Source organism: Desmodus rotundus, chromosome 5, assembly GCF_022682495.2.
Source record: "Desmodus rotundus isolate HL8 chromosome 5, HLdesRot8A.1, whole genome shotgun sequence".
Classification (NCBI taxonomy): Eukaryota; Metazoa; Chordata; class Mammalia; order Chiroptera; family Phyllostomidae; genus Desmodus; species Desmodus rotundus.
Genome location: NC_071391.1, coordinates 68855364 through 68866244, shown reverse-complemented (window position 1 = coordinate 68866244; position 10881 = coordinate 68855364). Strand labels below are relative to the sequence as shown.

The 10881-nt window shown below is 34.4% G+C and overlaps 1 pseudogene; it reads left to right on the top strand.

Moving 5' to 3' along the window:
• Positions 1–3317: 3317 nt before the first annotated feature.
• On the top strand, positions 3318–3885 carry LOC112317567 (securin-like; annotated as a pseudogene).
• The last annotated feature ends 6996 nt before the right edge of the window (positions 3886–10881 follow it).

Sequence of the window (10881 nt, the reverse complement as noted above, 5' to 3'; positions counted from 1 at the left end):
CATGCCAATTACCACTTGTCATGGGGGGAAGAAACAGAAGTAAACCTCAGTTCCACTGTTTTTTTGTTTTTTTCTCCTCAACAGAGACGGCCTGTGAATACAGACCCAGCCCTTCGTCCCTGGGGCACACGGTTCCTAAATGCGCGTCTGTCTGGGCATTTTGACAAGTGCTTCACATGGACTATCTACGTTAATTTTCATGCCACCACGAGGAAGGAGGATTATTATTATTAAAATTAAATAAATGATTAAACTGAGGCATGTGGAAGGTAAAGCAAAACATACGCACAACATGCACACAGAATATTTTGTTCTTTGAAAAAAATCTCTGAAAAGTTTAAGTGAAAATAAGCAGGTATAGTGGTAACATAATGAATATTATATATATTGCATATACATAAAATCATATATATATATGCCCATATATATGGAGAATGTGAAGCCAGAATAAGAATTCTGACATTTACTAGCTTTTCTATTTAATAATTTAATATGCCCCTCTAAGCCACTTGAATATTCCTTATGTTATTGTTGAAAGAAAAATTCAAACACTGAATATAAAATGTATAATATGGTTTGTTGAATCCAACTGTCTTAGTTCTTACTGTGACTATTTATCCATTCACCCAGCAACCATTACTGGGGTGCTACTATGTCGGAAATGTTGGACACATGCTGGAGTTGTAGATGTATAGGTGCGAATGTCAGTCACTGTCATCACAGACTAAGAGCTTGTTTCCACCAGTGTGGTCCACAGATCATTAGCATTGGCATCACCGTCACCTGGTGCTTGTTATAAACACAGAATTTCTAGCCGCACCTCAGACTCACTAAGTTAGATCTGCATTTTAAGAAGGTACCAGGTGTTTAGCAAGCACATTAAACTTTGAGAAGCATTGTTCTAAAAGAGGGGCACATAGTGACAAAACAGGCTGTTAGTTCTAAGGTATTTGAAAGGTGTTTCTATAAAAGACAAGACAGAAAATGAATAATATGTGTCAAAGCTGCCAGTCCTCTTATACATTTTAATGTAGGGAGATATTTAGAGTACCTACAAGGAATTTCTTAATCAGAGGGAGATGGCCATAAACACTGGTCAGGAAATGATTTTCTTAGTATGCCCTGAGAAATAGATGTGAAAATCAAGCAAGAGACCAGGCACAGGGGAGGGTCAAAATGAAGGTGATTCATACAATGGAGGCAGTTGATGTGACAAATGTCAGATGTAAAGACATATTGATTTTATTTATTTTTTAATAATTTTTATTGTTATTCTATTATAGTTGTCCTAACACCCCCCCTTTGCCCTCTTCTGCCCATCACACTCCCACAGTCAATTCCCACACTGTTGTCCGTGTCCATGGGTCATTCATACATATTCTTTGACTAGTCCTTTCCCTTCTTTCCACCATTTATCACTGTCAGTCTGTTCCTTGTTTCCATGTCTCTTTTTCTATACTGGTTGTCAATTTATTTTGTTCATTAGATTTCATGTATAAAGGAGATCATATGGTATTTGTTTTTCTCTGACTGACTCATTTCACTTGGCATAATGCTCTCCAGATCCATCCATGCTGTCATGAAGGGTAGGAGCTCCTTCTTTCTTTCTGCTGTGTAGTATTTCCTTGTGCAAATGAACCACAGTTTTTGCACTGTGGTTCAAAAACTTCTTTCTGCACTCATTGACTGATGGGCACTTAGGCTGTGTACAGGACTTGGCTATTGGAAATAGCATTGCTATGAACACAGGGGTGCATACGTTCTTTTGAATTGATGATTTAGAATTCTTAGTGTATATTCCCAGTAGCCATACTTATAGATGAAATATATATTTTCTATATGGATCTATAAATGTATGGATAAATATATATCCATATAAACATATGGAAATATAAATATATAAATATTTATCCATAAAATATTTATATTTACCATCTAAATATATGATAAATATATATCCTATATATCATATATTAGATAAATATATATTCATATTTATATATCCATATCCATACTATTGAATATATACATTTTAATATACACAATATACATATAATATAGTATACTAATATAGATGTTGCTCAGATTAACTAAAGGATACACACACACATACACAACATATATAAGTATACATATTGTGGTTTTGTAAAATGAAACTGCCTTATGACCCAGTGATTTCACTTCTGGAAAATTCATATCTGAAGAAACATAAAACATTAACTCAAAATATATGCATCCCTATGTCCATTGTAGCATTATTTACAACAACCGAGCTATGGAAGCAATCCAAGTGCCCATCAGTAGACAAATAGGTAAAAATATAGTAGTGGTACATCTATACAATGGAATATTACTTGGTCATTAAAAATGAAACCTTACGACTTGTGACAGCTGAAGTGAAACGAGAGGGTATTATGATGAAATAAGTGAGTCTGAGAAAGACAAATACCATACAATTTCACTTATATGTGGAATCTAGAGAACAGAGTAAAGAACAACCACAATAGAAATGACTCAGCTACAGAGAATAGGCTGATGGTTGCCAGAAGGGAAGGGGTTAAGGGACTGGTGAGGGGATGGTAAAGAATTAAGGGAAAGGTGAAGGGATTAAGAAGTACAGATTGGTAGACACAAAATAGTCACAGGAATATAAAGTACAGTGTAGGGAATATAGTCAATATTTTAGTAACTATTTATGGTACCTGGTAGGTACTGGAGATATCAGGGGAGTAGTTTGTAAAGCGTATAATTGTCAAACCACTATGCTGTATACCTAAAACTAATACAAAATATTAAATGTAATGTGTAATTAAAAATAAAATAAATAAAAACTCTTTGTCCCTAAAAAAATGTAACAGTAGTATTTGTGTCTAATAATGCTATTATTGTGATATATATACATATATATGCACAGATACCTTATTATTTATAATTTATTCCTTAAGATAAAAATAAAATATATCTTATTAAATGAGGACAAATAAATTATATGACCTTCAGTTTAATTAATGTTTCTTTTCCTAATTAGCACACCACAGAATATATCAATGTTTTCAATTACCTTCACCATATTCAAAGCAATTATAATTCTCTTAGGCAATTTTAATTTTATATCTAATTGGAAATTAGATCATATTGCACAGCATTCTTCACAAATTACATTGTCCTTAAAAGGAAATGTAGATTTTCACATCCCCACTACCCAAGCTGAAAACCTTCCAAAGCAACGCCGTCCAAGGGAAATGTAATGCCAGCCCTAGAAGTCACTTTAAATATTCCAGTAGCCATAGTATGACCATAGAAACAGTTAATCCAGAATGGCTACTGTGATCTTTCTGCATAAGGAAAACAGAGAACCAGGCACCCGTGTTATTCCTAAGGGCCGGCTGAAGCTGGGGTTCAGGACTTTAGTTAAAGCTTTAGATGGGAGATCTTAGGTTTCAACAACATATGTTGGCAAAATGTCTGATGCTCCACCAGCCTTACCTAAAGCTCCCAGAAAGGCTTTGGGAACTGTCAACAGAGCTACAGAAAAGTAAGTAAAGACTAATGGACCTCTCAAACAGAAACAACCTTCTCTGCTAAAAAGGTGACTGAGAAGACTAACGGGAATAAAGCTCTGCTCCTGCTCAGATGGTGCCTACCCAGAAATAGAAAAGTTCTTTCCCTTCAATACTCTAGACAGTGAGAGTTTCGACCTGCATGAAGAACACCAGATCGCCCACCTCTGGTTGAACAGAGTGCCTTCCATGATCCTCGATGAGGAGAGGAACTGGAAAGGCTGTACCACCTCAGCCCCCCTTCACCTCTGAGATGCCCCCTCCGCCAGTAGGAGTGTGATCCATTGCAGTGTCTCCCAAGCATTCTGTTGACTCTGGATGTTGAATTGCTACCTCTGTGCTATGACGTAGAAATTTCGTTTCTTAGTGCTATATAGTTTGGGCCTATGTGTTAGTAGTTTGCATTAATGTAGCAATTCTTTAACAGAAAAGAAGAAATGTAGATTCCTTCTATAATTAATAACTTCATATATAAATAATGGAAATACATTTGAAAAGCTGAGAAATAATGTTATTGCATTTCTTGAGATGCCAAATATAAATGGTTAAATAATCGAGAAAGATTTTAGTGTCTATGTTCATCAGGGATATCGGCCTGAAGTTTTCTTTCTTTGTTACATCTTTATCTGATTTTGGGATTAGTATGATGCTGCCTTCATAAAAAGAGTTTGGGAGTCTTCTGTCTTCTTGTATTTTTTGGAATAGTCTGTGAAGGATAGTGGTCTTGGACAAGGGTTTGATCTCCAAAATATATAAAGAACTCACACAACTCCACTCCAGGAAGAAAAACAACCCAATTAAAAAATGGGCAAAAGACCTGAATGGACACTTCTCCAAGGAAGACATACAGAGGGCCCAGAGACATATAAAAGGATACTCAGCAGCACTAGCCATCAGAGAGATGCAAATTAAAACCACAATGGGATACCACTTCATGCCAGTCAAAATGAGCATAATAAGCAAATCAACAAACAACAAGTGCTGGTGAGATTGTGGAGAAAAGGGAACCCTAGTGCACTGTTGGTGGGAATTCAGACTGGTGCAGCCACTGTGGAAAACAGTATGGAATTTCCTCAAAAAACTAAAAATGGAACTTCCTCTTGACCCAGCAATTCCATTACTGGAATTATACTCTAAGAATCCTGAAACACCAATTAAAAAAAACAACAACTATGCAACCCAATGTTCATAGCAGCACAATTTACAATAGGCAAGTGCTGAAAACAGCCTAAGTGCCCATCAGTAAATGAGTGAATCAAAAAACTGTGGCATATTTACATACACAATGGACTACTACTCAGCAGAAATAAAGAAGGAGCTCCTACCCTTTGCAACAGCATGGATAGAACTGAAGAACATTATGCTAAGTGAAATAAGCCAGGCAGTGAAAGACAAATACCATATGATCTCACCTATAAGTGGAACCTAATCAACAAAACAAACGAGCAAGCAAAATAGAACCAGAGACATGGAAATAAAGAACAAACTGACAGTAACCAGAGGGGGTGGGATAGGGGAAATAAGGGGAAGGGTCATCAAGGAACATGTTTAAAGAATCCATAGACAAAGCCAAAGGGGGGTAGGATGAGGGTGGGAGGAGGGTGGGTGGGGCAAGGGAGAGTGGTGGGCTGAAATAAAGACAACTGTACTTAAACAATAAAAAAATCTACAAAAATGAATTATAGTAACTTCACCTTTTAGTCAAAATATGATATTGTCTGTCTCTTATCATTTAGCCATTCCAGCTAACATACAGTGAAACTTAATTGTATATTTACTTTTTATATTCCTAATGACTAAATGCTTTGGATTGTTCTTTCTTTTTAGCTTTCAATAAATCCCCTCTGATGGGTTGTCTTCTGCCTATTGCAACTGTCTCCATATTCCAGTTTTATTTGGAAGTTTATTTGTTCTACTAGGAACCATATTTGAGTTTGACTTCAAATATACTTAAATGTATAAGTCATCACCTAACTCAGGTTTCTCTACATTTTAGGGTTGCTTATTTTTATAAAATGTGATATGGCAGTATTAAAAAAGTCATGGTTGAGAATGTGCTAGAATCAAGACAAGCATGAGTCCTGATCATGCAGGAGCATCCCAAGGAATGAACTGGAATAACAACTACAATTCCATACACAACATCGTGATACTAAAGATTTAACTAAACCTTGTCAACAACAATCATTAAAGAATAATATTACAACGGAAGTACTAATAGCACTAGTAACATCAGACTTCTCACCACACTCAGTAGGGCCTGTACACCTGCCAAGCAATGTCTTCAATGTGTCGAGGATAAACAACTGTCAAAGCAGAATTATATATCCTACTAACAGATTGTGCAAGAGTGAGGGTGAAAATGACATGTTCAAACACAGGAAAACAGCATTAATCATGGATCATTCTTTAAGGACATAAAAAAAAAATGAATGTACTTCAATAAGAAGGAAATTAATCCAGAAAAAAGAGTGGGTAGCAATCAGTAAGGGTGAACAAATTGTCAAACGTGTTGACAACTCAATATAATGATTGTCTGTCATTAGTATTGATAATAATTTAATTATTATTTTGAGTGATTAGATTGTGGTAAGTAAATACAAGTTCAATCAAAAATTTTAAAAAATGACTTTGAATTTCCTTTTACTCATACTCCCAATTTCTTCATGCATGTACTTTACATAGTATAAAAAAACCTTATATATAAGGGAAGCAGCTTTGTTTTGTTTTGTTTTTTCCTGAAAGACTATGGATTGTATACATACATTGGAGTAATGCGATTACTGCAGAGCTTCCTGAAACATTAAAATAAATGTAGGATGAGTTCAGGAAGTTGGAAAACAAAAGATTAGGATTATAGTCCTTATTTACAATTAAATAAAATATTCCAGGAAGGTAAGAAGGCTGTGATGTAGTCAAAATAATATAAAAAATAATCATATTTGATATATTTATTGATATAGTATGTGTGAGGTGAAAGGAGTAGAGAAATCTGGAAAATTGTACCTTAGAATTGTATATACGGCACATACGCATTGTGGCTACACTTCAGTGGATGGGTGAGGAAATTAATATCAATATAATTTTTAAAATATGAAATTGTAGATTGATTTATGATAGGAGCTAGGTCAAAGGTGCTGAAATGGAAAAATTCTATTCCATTTAGAACTATTAAACTACCATCAAGACTGGTTCTAGCCTTCCAACTATGTTCTCTACTGTGCTTTGATCTGGTCCTGGAGAAATAAACTTAATGAAATGAAAACTAAATACATTTCCATTTGATTTATGAATAGCTTTGTGTGATGTGTGTGGCTTGTTCACTGACACTGTCATCTACCAGATATTTAACTTAACTGTCCTCTGATACTCTTTGTCAAAAGAGGTTCCAAAGAGTCTGTCCAATATTAGCATTTGAAGTCTTTTATAAAATGGTTAAGCAAAGATATAATGACTTAAATCCCTGAAAGTTTTACAGTTTCAATACTAAGGTATTCAACAAAGCACAATTGCCATATTTTGCCATGTATAACGCACATCCACATTTTTGGCCCAAACTTTCAGGAAAAACATCTTTCATTTTAATTTTTTAATTTAATTTTTTACTTATACTTAGAAACAAAACCAATTATCATATTCTGGGGTATTATTTTGCATAAAGGTATCATTATTGCTTTCTAGAGTTACACTTTTAACACATAAGCATAAATAAAACATTAAAAAATATTTATGTAGCTACAGAATTAATACTGCCCGTGTACAATATGAATTCTTATTTTTCCCTCAAAAATTTGGGGAAAAAAGTGTGTATTATACATGGATAAATACAGATATATATGTTATATATATGTATTTGCTTGTCAATTTACTAATGTGTAATAGTTCTATGAAATAATTCAGATGTTTGGGCTATTAACCATTTCATAAAATTACCCATTATTATTATTTATATTTACTTCCATTGTTGTGATTCCTTAGTGCATTTTAAAACTATATTAGGAACTCCTATTTTGTTTGAGATTATTTAAAAAAGGTATTTGACTAGGTGTAAAGAATGTTTTCTAATGGTAAGACCATGTGAAACATGTTCAATAGACTTGTTTTTCCACTTTGGGCAAAAGTGAATGAAACGGTAAGAAAAAAAAATACTCCAAAATAAAAGTATATCATAAATATTTAATGCCTACTTTGATTCTAAGATATCTGGAATTTTGATTGACACCACCAATGTTTTCCAGAGTAAGAACTGTTTTGTTTTATATTGGCATTAATTGAATACATGTCTTCCTCTGAGCTTGTCTGCCACACTTTCATATGTAATTGAAAGTAATGTAATATCAGATTCTTGAGTGTTTGTTATCAGCAAAAAATAATAACAATAACATAAATAATGCAATGCACCACACAGAATAACATGGATCTGTGGGTAAAGGTGAATGTTTCTATTAACATCAGCCAGTGTTTGCAGGAAGATGTTTATTGCCACCTGCTATTGGTATATAATTAGCTGTGATTGCAAACACGTGCAGGAATAATCATTTCTCTTTGCCAAAAGTTTAATACTATTTTGGTATTTTATTTATTAAAAATGTGGTGGATGATCAAAAAGCTCAATTAAATGAGGAAAAGCAATTTGGAACACACACAGTTACTGTGAAGAAGTCTAGATTTCATAATATTTTAGCAGAAAGTACTTTCATTAGCAGTGTAAGAGATTCTAGTATAGTTAGGTTCTCACACTTGAGGACCTGGGAAAACTAGCAAATTAAACACAAGTGGAGATTTTCCTTCACTTAATGCCATAGCTATTTACGTGAGTGTTTCTACGTTAAGCAAACATGCTCCAGAAGACGACAGAATCTTTAAAAGAACAAACAAAAAGTAGGCAATATTAAAGTTTCACAGCATCATTTTGACTCTAATAATGAAGTAAATCTCTCTGAGTTTTCTTGTTTGTATATGTTTCCTATACTTAATATAAAAATAGCAGTATGACAGCTGAAAAATTATCCTACTGCAGCACTATCTTTTCCATTTTTTTCCTTCAAACCTTACATAAGTACTCTCACAGGAGTCCAATTTTAGCTATTTTTAAAATGGCAACATTTCAAAAATCCTAGAGCTTTGTCCTTCTTGGATAGATATTATCCTCTAAATAATAAGATTCCAGTGAACTGGAACAATCTCCTGCAGCGGATATTTTAGCAAATAGACTATTTCCTGAAGCACAGTTGGAAATGCATCTAGCTGTCAGGAAAATCCACAGAGATTATGGCCAAGGTTTTGTATTGTCTAAGCTTCTATGTTGTCTATGCCCAGGTAGACAAAGATATATCATTTCTGGTATCTTCTGGTTGTTAACTGAACCTCCTTGCTATGGTTAGACAAGTGAAAATTCAGTAATAAGTGTTTTAGATAGGAGTTTAGTGTGCTACCCAATGGATATTTTTAATTGAATTCTTCCTGGCTTTGGTGAAATGGGCTTAAATAGCAACGTGCCAGTGGGTTTCCTCTGGAATTTCCTGAGATTAAAGATGTTTAACCACAGAACAGGTGATCATTGAAGTAGATCTTCAGTTGAACTGCAAGCACGTGACCTACAACTACATGAATTTTAAAGATCTTTCCAATACTAACACTTTATCTGTATTTGGAATGCTACTCAATGGCCCCATAAGGCAGAAACTTAGAAGAGAGGCAAACCAGTGCATACTAGAGATAACTTTTCTCTATGTGATATCAAATACAGTTGCCTTATTTATTGTTTCAACAAATATTTATGGAGTTCCTACTATGTGTCAGGGATTGTATAAGGAACTGGGGTTATACCTGTAATAAGATACACATTGTCCCTAACTTTGTATAACTTAGACCTAATAAAGAGAATTGATTTTAAAGACAATTTCATAATCATTATTGATTATGCTTATGATCATTAAAATGCCAAGAGTAGGCATATGAGTATCTATTACAAAGGGACCTGATTTTATTTCTTGGGAATTGGGGAAGGCTTTTCCTGAGTTGATGACGTTCCAGCTGAATACTGAAATAGGAGTCAGGAGGTGTCCAGGTAAATATGAGGGCAATAGTCACTACAAGGGTGCCAAAGTAACCAATGAAAGTCTTTTGGTCAGGCAAAAATGAAATACACTTAGTTGAATAGGGTGGGGACTTGCAGATACAAATACTAATGGAAAGTGATATACCAAGAACATCTGTCTCACATATATTCCATATGGTTCTCCATAAAATATAACATCTCGAGAAGCAAAAAAGCTTTGAAATAAAAAGATATTTACTTGAATGTTACCTATTCTCCTCACTAGTTCTGCTGCCTTGGGAAACACCTACCCTCTCTCACATGAATTAAGGTTTAAAATAGACTTTACAGAGTTGTTGTTCAGAAATAATTTGAGTAAGATTCTTTGATAGACAAAAAGTGTTTGTAAGAGGTTGATATCATTAATGGTACTATCACTAATATTATTTAACGTCAATATGTCTCTTTAGAGCAGTACAGGAAACCGAAAGTTGGAGAAACAGCTTTCTTCTGCTTTTCTGTTTTTGAGGAATTTGAACAATTAATTTATTTTTGCATATTTGAAATCCTTTGCCCACATGACCAGTACACACAGGTAATATCCTCATATTTTTCTGGATTCCATATTCTTTGTTATTGTACAAACGACTCTTTCTAACCTGGATGGGCAATGAGATTCCTTTTCCTTGGGGGGTATGTAGAGAGGAGGAAGGCAGAAAAAGTCCTGGACATTCCAAACCCTGAGTGATTTTGTAAAATTCGATCCTCTTATCCAGCTGTTGTTCAGTGGCTTGTTTTGTAGTCTGCTTTCATAATAGACATACACAATGCACCCACTAGAGGCTGGGAGACACTTCGGTAAACGAACAGGTCTGCAGAACAATTAGCGCCTTCGATGGCAAGCAAAAGTCTGTGGTGACAACTGGAGCGAATAAATTTTTCAGTGAGGTTTTCAAATTTGGAAGGAGGAAAATGAAACACAATACATATTCTTTTTATGTTTGAGCTTCTATGGAAATAACTTTATATTTTGCTAAAGGATTATAAAGCAGTTTCAAAATATGAAATCATGATAAGTACGGTTTTTCTTATGAGGAATTGAGAGATAATATGTGTTTCTTGTAATCATGGAGTAAGTTAAAATGAATAATGCAGTTGCATTCGGCCTTAAACCAGCAGGCCATGAGACAGATAGTTTACAAAATTATAATAGTTACAAGAAAATCACATAGAATCAAGTAAGAGGAAAAGGCGCACATTTTTGCAAATTTTTCTTTTCCT